Genomic DNA, 15,382 nt, shown 5'->3' with positions numbered 1-15,382 from the left:
TGTATTTTCAAGTCTCAGACCTTCCACTGTGTTTTCATATCCAACATTTGTTACTTCCTACATGCCATAATATCACATTTACCAACATTATAGTCCATCTGTCACATATCTGCTCAAGTCTGAACTTCTTTCATTTCCCTCTCTAGTGAAATTAAATAAGTAGAGCGCCTACCTGAAGTCCTTCAGAGGTGGCTCTCCATTGCTAAAGTTCATCAACCTGGAAATCGATGCACCTCAGGTAGAATCCTGGCTTTGGATTGACTCATAGAGGAGGGGAAAATGAGGCAAATGGAGCTTCACTGACCCCCAGCAAGCAGTGGGAAGTGGGATGAATGTACAGGCACAGGAAAAGGGAGACGGACGTGTATGGAGCTGCAGAAGATCAGAGTGGAGTTGAGGAGTTGGCAGTTTTGACTACAAAGGACCTAATGGTCCTTTTAAAGGCCAACTTACTGTAGATGTTGTCTTGAGTGCGAGGTCCATTAAACCATCTCTTGTACCCCTGATCATTTCAATATCTTTCCAGTAAACAATTCAGTGGTAAAATTACAAAACTGACAGGCTTATATATCATAATTCAAATATTATTAATATGTGTACCATACAAATAAAGGAGATATTATTACTAATTATTACCTCACAGTATGGAGTCCTGGGTTTGCGTGTTCTCTCTGTGTCCATGTCAGTTTCGTCCAGGTGGTCTGTTCTCCTCCCTCAGTAAAAAGATATGCATATTAGGTGGATTAGTAACACTAAACTGGCAACTAAGAAGTGTTTCTTGTTAACTCAAAATGGATGGAGACAATTAAGTTATGGAGCCCTGAGAAAGATCAGGGAGAACATCAATGAGGCTGAGAAAGACCCAGAGGAGAATGTGACATCAACAGAGGGAGCGTCTGTGACTTGGACTGTGGAGCTGAAGGGATGGACTGTGTGGTGTTTTACAGAGTGAGACGCGAGTTACAGGCCATCCTGATATGTGTTTTATTTAATTGATGTGAAGTAGAAGACAAAGAGCAGAGCAGCTGAACAAGAAGTCATGTTTGAGTTTTATGAACGGCACAACTCTGTAGGAGCACAAAAAGGAAACAAGAGAGGCTGACATGGAGATCTACAGCAGACTGGTGACATTAAAAAGGACTTTACAGTTGTGAACCTGTGCTTTACATAATGAAATGTTATTATTCAAATGATCCAAAATATAATGTTTCTTTGGAATTGCCCTATTTGAATGTAAATTGGTTAATCGATGTGAGAATTAAAGCAATTCTGAACCCAGCAAGTGATGTGACACACCCTGGCAGCAAATGAAGAACATACAAGAACTGACCTCAAACGTTTATAGACAAACATTAATTGAACGTTCAGCAAACAAAATGACCACCACAGCTTCTGTCACTGGTGAAAGACCCCCAATTTCAATAGTCACTTTAGCTGATTGGTTTGATCAGAATGACTGATGACACAACACAGCCAGGCACACTCATCAGGGTCATTTAAAGGTCTGACCTGATACTGTGAGGTGACTTCAGGTTTACACTGTCAGCCTCTGGTGGTTCTGTTATTGAGTGCCATCTACTGCACTGGTGATATTTGGGGTGTCTAAAGAACATGATTGAGTGTAATTAATAACACTTTTGGTAAGGACAAGTAAATCTGACATTCAAGAAGCATCTCCTTTGATTGCACAAATGTCATCATATACAGTAAACATCCTAAAATATGAAGGGGCTTCTAAAGCACAAAAGCCCACTTTGTGACCCTCCTGACACACCATTGCCTGTTCAGATTGTCTTCATTATTCTCTCCATACAAACAGGTGGCAGAAACCAAGAAACTCAATGGTGCTGAAGTGTTTGAGGCCGTGAGGTGACCTGATGATAACTTCATGTCATGTTGGGTTTTCCAAAGCCAGAACTCTGATGGAGAGTCGTCAAGAAATGCCAAGGCCTCTGTGCTCTCCTTTACCAGCCTTGGAACTGCTGGAGTCAAAGGCCAACGTACAATCTGAGCTCCTCATCCACTGGGCTGAGCCGCCATTGCTGATCCTACAGGGCTGTTGAGAGCAGGAAGACATTTTAAGAATTCAGTCAAACCTCAGACATCTGAGTGCAGTCATCAGGACAAGAGGCAGAACATAACTGATAGTTTTTATAAGGAGGGAGTCTGTTTTACTGTTAGATACGGAATTAACAAAAAAACATTTAGCCACTGTATGATCTTACAAATGATTTATAGAACTATATGAACTGTTTAAAAGAAAAGATTGAATGTTGTTAATCCAGTCTGTTTAATATCCACATGCAGTTCTTGACGTATTTATCTGTTTATATATATTTATATATATATATATATATATATATATATATATATATATATATATATATATATATATATATATATATATATATATATATATATATGTGTGTGTGTGTGTGTGTTAATACAAGTGTTTGTCTGCCCATACACACTGTATACACACACATGCTGGTATTTCCTCACCTCCTCTATAACTGCACTCTTCTGCCATAGTTTATAATGTCTGTTGTTTAACTTCTGTTATTTGGATGTGATGTTGTTCTGTTATTGGCAGATCCTAACCTGCCAAGTTACATTTCTGTACATTCTGACAAGTGATAGTGAGTCTGATTCTGATTCTTATTTTAAATAAAATCAAGTGTTTGCTGCTGAGACTCTGTTCCTCAGGACACGGCCAACTTGATACGTAGCAGACATGTTGAGCTGACAACAGTGTGCGGCCCACCAGGAGTGAGAGTTTCCCACATCACCCAGAGAGGTGACTGGTGGTTAGTGAGGGCAGGTGAAGACCCCATGGTGGCAGCTAATGGTGGAAACAATTCAGGTGAGTTAAGTTTATTTTTTTAATTTTGCTCTTCATTGCGTGTTGACTCACAGAGCTGAAGGAACCCCTCAGCTATAATGCAAATCATAATTGGAAGGCAAAAAACCTTCCATTTAAGTTAAACACAGCAATTATTAATGTATACAGCACTTGTGACATTAAATATCAGGACATTAGTCTTACAGAAGAACAATTTGAGGATCTTTAAAACCAACAAAATGCCAAAACCAAATTAATGAAATGCTGTGAGATTCTTACAGCACCAAAGGCAAAATAAATACACAGTGAGAATTTAAAATGGTGGGATGAAGGCAGAGCCTGACAACAGCTTGTTGTTTTCTAAGTCATAGGAAAGCCAATTTCTTCCACATGGACAAAAAGGGAAAACAATGTTAGAGCTGGGATGTCCACAAACATTTAAAGTAAACCGTGAAGACCACCCAGCTATCCAAAAGATGACATTTCTTACATCACAGTCCTTATGTCTTAACATGAGATGCCTTAGAAATAAAATGCCTGAACCAGAGACATCACAAGTGGCTTGAGGCTCTGATATTGTAGAAATGAGGGAGTTATCGGTAAACAAGAGGGATGCAGAGGAACATCACATCAGTGGTGACAAACCCCTCAGGAAAGGCAGAAAAGGAAAGAGAGGAGGAGATGTGACATTGTAGGTGACGAATAATGTTCAGACTCAAATGAGTGACATCAAAGGAAGGGACATGTCAGAGTCACTGTAGGCCACATTAGTCAGGAAGATGTCTAGAGATTTAGCTGACTGGAGTTTTTTACAGGACATTAAGTTTTGAAGTTTTAAACAATACCATCATATCTGTTGCTGTGCCACCTTCAGGTTGATCAGACCATAATCTGGTGTGGCTCATACCTGCAGATAAACCTACTGACCAGAGGTTACCAGCCATCGCCAGGACTGTGCAGGGATGGACAATGGATGGCGAGGAAGAACTGACTGGGATGTGCTTTGTGAGTCACACAGTGAGGACTTTGAGGAACTGAAACACTCAATCACAGACTCCATCAAGTTTTGTGTGGAAAACACCGGCCCCTAAAGACCCCCTAGAAGAGCCCCCAGGTCTGAAGATGAGGATGAAATCAATTTTGTGCCAAGACGTGGAAGTGGTGCAGAGCTTCAAGTACCTGGGGGTTCACATGAACAAACTGGACTGGTCTGACAACACAATGGATCTGGACATGAAGGGCCACAGCAGACTGGACTTGCTAAGGAGACTCGGGTCTTTTGACATGGGCATCAAGCTGATGGAAATGTCCTACCAGTCCATAGTAGCCCATTTTTTGTTTTTATTCTTTCTGCTGCTGTACTCATCTGAATTTTCCCCAGGATTGATAAAGTTTATCAGATAAGCAGAGGCTGACATTAGTGGTCCACAACATAATCAGAATGTGTTGATGTTCTTTCAGAGCTGCACAAATGTTTTGCTGTATGGAAGTTTAAAGCCCAATCTGCGCAAGTGAAGTAAGAGATAAGACACATAGCTTTGAAAGGTGTTGTAAACTGCAGCTGTCCTGTGACTTTAGTGACAGTTATTTTGTGTTACCTTCATTTTCTTTAAAGGTTTGTAGTTATTTGCGTACTTCACCTGAAACACTGTCACATTTCAGCCCGTAGTGTGCTGTGGTGATTATTTGTGATTTTTCTAACCATTCACTTTGCTCTTTCCCTGATTTCTTGTCATTTCTAAGTGCTGATGTACTTTGGGAACATCTTGAGAGTTTTAGGTTTACCCCAGTTGGTTATTTGAATTGTTTTCAGGTGCCCCTTAGATGTGTGCCGTGAGCGTGGCGGTGCCTTTTAAAGTGCGGTGGAGTGTGTGCACCACACAAAGAAAATCAAGGCAGAGAGAAGAATAAGGCGGACAGAGGGGCAAACGTTTAAAATAAAGCAAACAACTCACTAATGTTGTAGACAGTTTGTAGCCTGGTGGCAGGTGTTTTATTTCAACCATATTTGTTTATTTTAGTCCCTGAAATAAAGGACTTCACCTCTGCTTCACATTTTCTTTTCCTGTTAGTCCAAATGATATCAAAGCAGAGGCTGATGAGAAATTTTTTGTGTCCCACCACCTGCTAAAAATCCAAATGGAAAATCTTGAAGGAAAAAGCCACTCTATTTAGCTTCTTTGTCTTGTAACTTTTACACACTCTTTATCATGTCTGGAGGTCTAAAGTGAGGCAAGTCCTCCCCTCTCACTAAATCTGTCTAGTTTAGAATATTAGAACATTAGAACACTCAGGACGAGAACAGGCCATTCAGCCCAACAAAGCTCGCCATTCCTATCCACTTGTTTCCTTCAAGAAAACATCAAGTCGAGTTTTGAAAGTCCCTAACGTCTTACTGCCTACCACACTACTTGGTAGCTTATTCCAAGTGTCTATCGTTCTTTGTGTAAAGAAAAACTTCCTAATGTTTGTGCGAAATTTACCATTAAGTAACCTTGTCCCCGTGTTCTTGATGAACTCATTTTAAAATAACAGTCTCGATCCACTGGACTAATTCCCTTCATAATTTTAAACACTTCAATCATGTCACCTCTTAATCTTCTTTTGCTTAAACTGTAAAGGCTCAGCTCTTTTAATCTTTCCTCATAATTCAACCCCTGTAGCCCTGAATCAGCCTAGTCGCTCTTCTCTGGACATTTTCTTGTGCTGCTATGTCCTTTTTGTAGCCTGGAGACCAAAACTGCACCCAGTACTCCAGATGAGGCCTCACCAGTGTGTTATAAAGTTTGAGCAGAACCTCCTGTGACTTGTACTCCACACATCAAGGCGCTATATAACCTGACATCCTGTTAGCCTTCTTAATGGCTTCTGAACACGGTTGGGAAGTCGATAGCTTAGAGTCCACTATGACTCCTAAATCCTTCTCATAAGGGGTACTCTCGATTTTCCGACCGCCCATTGTGTATTCAAACCTAATATTTTTACTTCCTATGTGTAATTCTTTACATTTACTAACATTAAATATCATTTGCCACAAATCTGCCCAAACCTGTCTGCTATCCAAGTCCTTCTGTAATGATATAACGGATTCCAGATTATCTGCTAATCCACCTATCTTGGTATCACCTGTAAACTTAACCAGCTTGTTACTTATATTCCTATCTAAATCATTTATATATATTAAAAATAGCAACGGCCCTAGCACTGATCCCTGTGGTCACCACTGTGAAAAACATCGGCCAGTTCTGATGAGGTTCCTCGCACCATCACCCTCTGCTTCCTGTGTCTGAGCCAATTCTATACCCATCTAAAACAATCCCCCTGAACACCCACTTCTTTTAATTTGATGCTCATCCTCTCATGTGGCACCTTATCAAATGCTTTCTGAAAGTCCAGATCAATAATCTCATCTGCTCCACTTTGATCGTATCCTTTTGTTGCCTCCTCATAGAATTCCAACATGTTAGTAAAACACGACCTCCCTCTTCTGAACCCATGCTGACTGTTCAGTTAAACTCCTGTCCTTGCCATGTGTTGCTCAATCTTTTCCTTAATAATTCCTTCCATTAATTTTCCTGTCATGCATGTTAAGCTTACTGGCCTATAGTTGCTTGGATCTGCCCAGTAACCCTTTTTATATAATGGGATGATATTTGCCATTTTCCAGTCCTTCGGAATCTCTCCAGTGCTCAGCGGCTTCCTAAAAATATGTGTCAAGGGCTATATATGTACTCACTAGCCTCCTTAAGAGCAGCCTTCTTTAGTCTTTTACCTATCTATATTATTTCTGTAAAATACCCCTGGTCCAATATTTATCTGTTTATCTGACTGCTGTACCAAACCATTCATTTAAACACCTGCAGCAGGACTATTTACATCAAAACTTTGGAAGGTGACACTCAATGTGTGCCAATGGCTGTCTCCTCTCCCTACGTGAATACAAGTGTGTCTTGTGTAAAGCCTTGCGCACAGATCATCCTTTGTAACACTCCTCACTCATCTGATGATCAACCAGGTCATCTTTCCTGTTTATCCACTGTGACTGCAAACAGCCCATAATAGTATGGACCGGCATCACTTTCATGGAGCCTCAAGTGTACTTCAGGGCCAACCCTTAATGTGTGAAGGCCTTTTGTACGACCCTACACTTCTGTGACACATTAAACTGGTCATCCCGCTGGCCTGGTTGTTTACCCATCATGCTTTAGTGTTGAGTTAACACACTCCACCAGATAAGTTCACTCTGAGTTTGTCCATTGGTCCTGTTTGTATGCTACGGTTGTCAGAAGCAGCAGGGTGAACATGTTTCTTCTAATCAGCCTTATCTGCAAATTACTCGAGGCCATTCAGACTGTTGACTGATGTGTTCAGAGCTTTTTGATGAAGACTCTGTGTATGCCCTCTTAACCAGACAGGCTTCGACAGTAAATCCCCACCTAGTGAGCAATTTTGGAAGTGTTTGTTTGGGACTTCAGTGCTTTGGGACTCCCAGTCGTGTTTATATCCAAATCACGGATACGCAGTGAAACATCACACTGGGATTTAAGAGGTCGTGCTGATGACGTGAGACATGGCGATGTCCAAAACCACATTGCATGGCAGCTGAGAGATGTTTTCTAGTAAGAGGAATCATAACATGCTGGCATCCATATTCAGAACAAAATAACATTGAGGTACCTCAAATTAAATAACCACTCTGTTCTAGAAACATTATTTTTGGAAGAGACAGGATTGAAACAAATAGAAGACAGAATATGTGAGGATTAGGGGTGACCAGGATTCAGAAGTTAGCCTGCAGTGAAAGCGACTGAAAGGAATGGAGAAATTAAAATATCTGTGGTCAATGTTAGCCCAAGATGGAAAACTAGATGAAGAGAAAACCCACTTAGAAGAAGGTATCAGGAGTGTTGTGTGATCAAAGAATTAAGATGAAGGTTACAGGTCAGGTTCTAAAGACAGTGATATGACCAGCAATGATTTACAGAGTCGAGACATGTACAGTAATGGAGCAGAGCAGGAGAAGAAGTTGGATGTGGGAGAAGTGAGAATGTGGAGACGGATGTGTGGAGTTGCAGAAAAGGACAGAATAGTAAATGAGGAAATCAGAGGTACAACAAAATTGGGAAAGATATCTAAGAAATCAGAGGAAAATATGATGGAGTGGCAGGGACATGAGATGAGGAGAGACAATGAATAAGTGGGGAAAAGACTGATGGGAATGGAAGTGCAGAGAAGAGAAGGTGAGGGGAACAAAACATGAGGTGGATGGGCAAAGTAAAAGAAGATTGGAAAGAAAAGGTGCAGGAGGTTCAGGACCAAATTGTATCAAGAAGCTTGATCAAGAACATCGACTCCCTCATAGAAGTGGGTAAAGATGAAAATGAGGAAATAGAAGTAAGTTCTAGAAACATTATGATGTAAAGTAACCACCCAGAAATTTTCCAGTGTAACAGAACCCCATATTCTCAGGAATATATTGCTTATAAAAATGTATTTTCTTCAGATTACTTTTTAAAGTGAACAGCTAACAGCACTCTGACAAGAAAGACATAGCAGCAGTTGAAGCTGTACAAAGAAGAGGAGCCCAGTGCATCATGGGAGCGAAGGACATGTCCTACTGTGAGAAGCACAGAGAATTAAATGTGTTTAGTCAGAGCAGAGATGACTGATTGGGGACCTCATCCAGGTATTTAAAATCCTCAAAGGTTTTGATAAAGGAGATCCAACTCCTGCTGTCAGTTTAAGAGTGAATCACAAACTGGAGGACATCAGTGGACATTAAGGGGCAGTGCATTTAAAACTGAAGCAGGAAGCTCTTCTTTACACAAAGAGTTGTGGGACTCAGGAGCAAACTAAGAAGACATGGAGTTGAAGCAGAAACCTTGAGAACCTTTAAGAAGAATCTGCATGAGATATTGGGAGAGCTTAGCTATGAGCTCAACAAACAGGCCTGATAGACTGAATGGTCTCCTCTCGTTTGTCAGATTTCTTTTGCTCTTACCTTCTTATGATTATCTTTCCAGCTCAGCCTGCAGGTCACTCACATCACTGTCTCTTAAATTCTGAGCTGTTTCCTCCTTCCTCACGACTGTGAACTTGCTGTCAGCTCAAAGAAGACATTACAGGGCTGCGGGTCCCTTGTGTTTCCTTTACTGATTTTAAGAACCCGCTTTTAAAACTCAAACTTTAACACTCACTCTTTGCACTCTTTAACATCCCTCTGTGCTCTCATTCTTCATACTATTAGTTTGTCACATTTCTTTTTCTTCAGACTTGCTCTTTAAATATTCTTTCACTATTTCTGTTCTTTTTTCCTGTTCGCTCCTACAACTCTGCATTTCTTTGCTGATGTTTCTGCTCCAAACCCATCAACAACATCCAACTTGTCTGTGAAGCAGACAGAAACTCCAAAGCCTCTAATCACAGGCTTCCTACCTCTGCAGGCCTCACGGGAGATGACCACACTACAAGACGAGGTCACTTACAACAATCTGTTCCTTTGGGATGCTGTTGATGGCCAGTGGACACTCATCTGTGTTACGTGTGTCACCTGTCCACATGTTGGGGTCCCAATCAGCACTGCCTGAATTTGACTGCAGACGGCTTGTGCTTCCTTTTTCCTGATCCTCGTCTGCTGTTAGTCTTAGCTGTGACTTTTCTGCGTTTCTGTGCTTTATGCTTTTCCTGCACTGTGTTGCAGTTGCCAGCCATGTTAACTTTAAACTCTCACACACCAACAACATTATCTGTTTCTACTTCATTTAATGCCTTTGTACTGTAATGATCCCATCCCATTTTTCAATTCCTTCCTTCATCATCTGACTTGGTTCCTCTGCATTTCCTAATCTAACATATGTACAGCGTGCATCCACATTACTGCTTCAGGTCAGTATGAGAAGTCATGAAGACTTTCCTTCTTAGACTCTCCCATCTTGAATCATCTACCTTACTAGTAGAGAGCTGGCTTCACTATGCCCCTGGATTTTACTGCATCTACAATTCTAATCCGATCTGCAACCTGAATTACAATCCCTGCTGGCTGTGCCAAAAATGTAGCAGTGGAGGTGTTTCAGTTTGATCCTATCACAACACATGGACAAGTTTATACCCACACCATATTCTTTGTTACGTAGACCCCCACATGTCCTCCACTCCAGCTCTTGTTTTCTTATCCTCACACTCACCTGACCTGATAGAAGACACAGTCCACAGCCTCAGAGCCCTTTCACCTCAGACTACGGTCCGATCTTCACTCAGAATTAACTGCTGCTGTGCTTCACTTTCCCTGCTAGAGGACGTCTCGTCTTTTCTTAAACACCCCAGGCAGCAGCACAGAGCAAGTCCTAATGCAATTAAGGGGAGCAGGTACAATCTTTAATTCACTCATTATTGGTGTAACAGTCATAAAATGATTAAATGTGCCAAAAGTAAAAGATAATAACAATAATTCTTTGCATTTATATAACGCACAAGCGCATTGGGAGCAGTTTAAGGACTCGGACCACATCGCGACAACCCATGCCGAGGGACAGAGGCGGCGCATTAACCTTTCTCTTCTTATCTCATCAGCCAGAACGAGAACGCGCTGCCATAAGAGATCCCGGGGTAAACAAAAAGAAGCCATACTTCCGGGTTCCTGTCGTCCCACCAGTCCCAAGAAGATGACGTCGGTATTCCCACCTGCATCTGATTTCTCCCAACAACCTTGATTCAATTTCCTGTCCCTCTGTATAAATGTTCCCCTATTTTTCTGTAATTTTGTCCGGTGTGACCATTTACTTTGTGTTGTGGAGACGGTACTCTGTTTAAGTTCTAGTAAACCAGGATGGAAACCCCAAAAGTTCAGTTTGTGTTACGTTATTTCTTCACAAACACTTTTCTCACTACTTAAAGATAATGAAATATTTAACAACTTACAGTTTTATGCTGCACATCTCGTTAAGAGAATGCTTTGAACAATGTCAAATCCCTTTTAAAAGAAATTAAGAGAACTGAAAGACATTTCAATATTTGTGTTTACCACTGCTGCTACCACATTCTCTAACAATCGTCTAAAAATTAACAGTAAAACAACTCAATGCATCTGCATATAAAACAGACTGCCTTGAACGTTCAATCATTTACTCCGTTCATTCTTTCCTTTTTAACAGTTCATATTGTTTTATTTATCATTTGTAAGATCATACAGAGGCAATTTTTTGTTAATTCCATTTCTGATATTAAAACAGATGTCCTCCTTTCTAAACTGTCAGTTATGTTCTGCCTCTTGTCCTGATGACTGCACACAGACGTCTGAGGTTTGACTGAATTCATAAAATGTCTGCCTGCTCTCAACAGCCCTGTAGGATCAGCCATGGTGGCTCAGCCCAGTGGATGAGGAGCTCAGATTGTACGTTGGGCTTTGACTCCAGCAGTCCTAAGACTGGCAAAGGAGAGCACAGAGGCCTTGGCATTTCTTGACGACTCTCCATCAGAGTTCTGGCTTTGAAAAGCCCAACATGACATGAAGTTATCATCAGGTCACCTCACAGCCTCAAACACTTGAGCACTGCGCTGGTAGTCTGAGCTTCTTGGTGTCTGCTGCCTGTTTGTATGGAGGGAACAATGAAGATAATCTGGATGGGCATCGGTGATCTGGGGGTTTCACAGGGTGGGTTTTGGGCTTAAGGAGCTCCTTCATATTTTTGGAAGTGTGCTGGGAGTCAGTGAATCACCATCAACATCATTTTTCCCTCCTCAGTGAGTCAATTCAAAGCCAGGATCCTACCTGAGGTGCATCGATTGCCAGTTTGATGAACTTTAGTTGTGTGGAGACGCCTCTGAAGCACTTCAGGTAGACACTCTGCTTATTTAATATCAGTAGAGAGGGAACTGAAAGAAGACACAAGGCAAGGGGCAGAGAATCAACGCCAAGTTCTAAGTTTCATATAAGAAAGATGTGGTGATGTGACTTTTAAATTTATGTTTCTTTGTCCTGATGTTGGACACAAATTATAATTTTTTAGGATTAACACTGTTACTTCTGAACAGAATGTTTCCAGCACAGAATAATAACACCATAATTGAACAAATTTGCATGAGTTGAAGACCTGATCTTTACGGTTTGTGATTTGACTGCAATTTCTTTTTGTTGTTCCTCCAAGGCAAATGAGATCTGATGTGAATTGGCTTTCTTCCTCAGTTGGCCTCGTCCCCACCCTATAGACGTGTCCCACCCTGCCTGATCCGCTATATAAGGAGGTGTTGCTCTTGATCAGAACAAACGTCTCTGTGCCAACCAACCATGAGACTCACCACCTTCCTGCTTCTGCTGTGCCTGTGCTCTGCACTAATGGCTTCTGTGAGTTCTGACCTGTAATTTAGATTCACAAATATGTCTACGAAACCTTTTATTCTTTTGCATGTTACCTGTTGGCATATTTATTATCCTGTCTTTTAAGCAGCTGAAACGTATTTTCCATTTACTAACATCTCATTATACATTTGATCTTGCTTTCAGAAATGTGCTCTTGCAGGTGCACCGTATGAAGAAGAATCTTTTGCCGGTCATAAAGCTCATCGCACGTTCTGAGTGAGTAGAATGGAGAATATTTCTCAGTTCCTTCTCTGATTGTTCAGGTTTGTGGGAGGCTCATCATAGAGATGAACTACTCAACATAACTGAAACACTTTCCTCCCTTGAAACTAAGACAGTAGAAAAATCTTTACGCTTTGCATGTCTGTGTAGCCACAAGGAACCATGTGAGATACATTTTGTCAGCAGTCATTTTACACAAACAGTCAAGTCTGTGACTGCGTGCCTTCAGATTTTGTGTCTGTGTGTCCTGTGCGTCTGTGCACATCGATTGTCCAGGCATCAGACAACAAAACCTGGACGTGTTCACAGAGGAGCGGAGTACAGTGGCGTACACACAATGGCACACACAACAGGGGGCACATCCTCTGTCCTCGACTGTGTCCACAGAGCTCCGTGTGCATTCAGTTTTGGAGCAGAAATCTTCTTTTATCCACCACAGTTGTAGGCCCAGTGCAGGAAAATCAAGATCTAGAAGTGAGTTGTGGTCCAGACAGGAAAATAACCAGCCATTCACTGACTCACCAACACTGAGCAACAAGCTCTTCCCTCCATGTTACATGAATATTGTCTAAGAATAATAAAGTCTTTACTGAATGGTGGAACTCAAAGAGTCTGTTGTAGGCATTTACTGGAGCTAGCGAGTGATAAATTAATAGATAAAGTTTATGAAGACATGAAACAGATTACTGCATGTTGAGTTCACATATTGGCAGAGGAAATCCAAAGTCAGATTATAGATGGAGTCAGCAGGGCTGATTTTGTATCCGTAGCCATCAATGAATCGACAGACAACACAAACACTGCGTTTATGTCAAATATTTTGGAGGTTTGAGGTCCCTGAGCAGCTGCTCTTTTAGCTTTAAGTGTCTCTTTTGAACTATTTGTGCTTAACACAAACATGGTGTGATTATAAAATGATGTTGTAGTGAATAGTAAAGCACAGACTGTGAAAGGTGGAGTGAATGATCGGATTTCATTATGAATTCTCTTTTAAACTTTATATGTCTTGTTATCCTGAATTCAGCAGCTGCCCTTTCAAACTCTCATCCTGTGTCTGATTTTAGAGACGTCTGATGTTTAAAATGACCCTAATTATGTCAAATCAAGTTAATTTTACTGTCACAAGGATACTGTGCTCTTTGATGACTCACTGCAGCAGGGCCTTCTCTCTCGTCTCTTTCTGTTAATTCACAATGTCACTGAACTCACATCAGATTCTCAAAAGTCTCCTAGAAAATGCCAAGGACTTTGATCTTTTTCTACTAATTTTATGATTTTCCCATTTCTTTTTTAGCCCAAAAGGACCATATCAGACCAATCATTTCCACAAAAGAAGAATTAAAAGAATGTTCTTTAAAGTAAAATAAAGAGAATTGCAATTCAATAAACTGCCTGCCTGTTTGTTGTCTTGTCTGATTGTCTTTCTTTTAATTTTCTACTTGATTTATATTTTCTTGTCTTACCTGACTTTGTTAGATTACCAAATACCACAGGCCACTCTCCGCCATTACTTCATTACTTACTTTACTTGATCACAGCCATAACACAGGACTGGAGTAGTCGTCAAGATTCAAAGGCCGCTGATGTCTGCTCCAAACTCCCTTCAGGTTTATTTGAGTTCCTTTGTAAGACATTTACTGACATGGGATTGCTGGAGAACTTTCTTCATCAAAGCTTATCCTCTCGCAGGGTTGATTGTAATGAAGGTTTAGTCTTCTTCAACACTCGGTGTAACAAAACCAAACCATCCTGTACCTTTCACAGCCTCACATGATGATTGCGTGTTTATCAATGAAGTTTGAGTACAAAAACCAAAAGATCTCTCCTGGACCGCTGGACAAATCTCTACTGGACAAATCCTATGAGGCCCTCATGATGGACATCAGAATCAAATTAAATATAATTATATTATTGGGTTACTGACCTCCTACACCAAATCTCACAGGTTATCAGTCTTTTTTAGATTTAAGGGTTTGATTTTGTCACATTATTTACAAGAAAATATTTAATGTATTTTTACTGTTAGTTGAAACCACACTTAAAAAGAAAGATGTTTTAGAAAAGGTTCACATTGAGAAGACAATTCAGAGCATTTGTACCAAATTTATGATCAATTCCAGAATCTGAAGCAGAAATGGAAAGCACCAAAATAACAGCTTGTTATGATTTTAGGCCTGCAAACGTCACAAAAAGCCTGAATACTACAAGAAAGGCACATGGACTACAAAACCACTGAAAGGGAGAGGACAACCGATACAACACCTGGCCCTAAATAACAAAGGCATACATTTTTAAATTAGATTTATTACATGTTTTAAATTAAATTAAGATAAAAATTGTTCACACTTTTGGACAGTGATGAAAAATCAAAAGGGAAACTAATATAAAAAATAAAAAAGAATTCATAGCCAAACAAGTTTAAACAAATGCAAATACAGCAAACACTTCAAAAGGGTAAACACTTTGAAAATTAAAAATGAAAGCCAAAGGTCAAAAAACAGGCAATCCATTAAACATCAAAATCATAACCCTGAAGAGGAAGATCACAAACAGGAGCTGAACGAGACGCACCACGGGGGGCTCAGACCTCCACACACACCTGAGGCCTGCTGGGCCGCAAAACAGGCCTTGGGTAAGCAGCACAGCAGCAACAGAGTCCACTCTGACAAGAATACAAATGATCAGAAATACAAATTCAATATTCGTAAATATTACAAAAATAAATTAAAAAACTAATATAATTTAGCAGAAACATTTACATGGAAAAATATCACAAAATAATCAACAACTATATAAAGTACTAAATTAAAAGAAATGAGTACTGAGTAATGAGTACTGTGGTGGGCTGGTGCACTTCCCGGGGTTTGTTTCCTGCCTTGCGTCCTGTGTTGGCTGGGATTGGCTCCAGCAGACCCCCGTGACCCTGTGTTAGGATATAGTGGGTTGGACCTCTGTTACCTGAG

General features: G+C 40.6%; 1 long non-coding RNA gene across 1 annotated transcript; it reads left to right on the top strand.

The window, feature by feature from the left end:
* Nucleotides 1–12,026: 12,026 nt before the first annotated feature.
* On the top strand, nucleotides 12,027–13,795 carry LOC120522282. Its single transcript, XR_005632337.1, has 3 exons — nucleotides 12,027–12,182; nucleotides 12,342–12,413; nucleotides 13,714–13,795. It is a non-coding gene; the product is annotated as an uncharacterized LOC120522282 (long non-coding RNA).
* Nucleotides 13,796–15,382: the final 1,587 nt, after the last annotated feature.

Source organism: Polypterus senegalus, unplaced genomic scaffold (genome assembly GCF_016835505.1).
Source record: "Polypterus senegalus isolate Bchr_013 unplaced genomic scaffold, ASM1683550v1 scaffold_2176, whole genome shotgun sequence".
Taxonomy (NCBI): domain Eukaryota; kingdom Metazoa; phylum Chordata; class Cladistia; order Polypteriformes; family Polypteridae; genus Polypterus; species Polypterus senegalus.
This window is presented reverse-complemented; position numbering and strand designations above follow the sequence as displayed.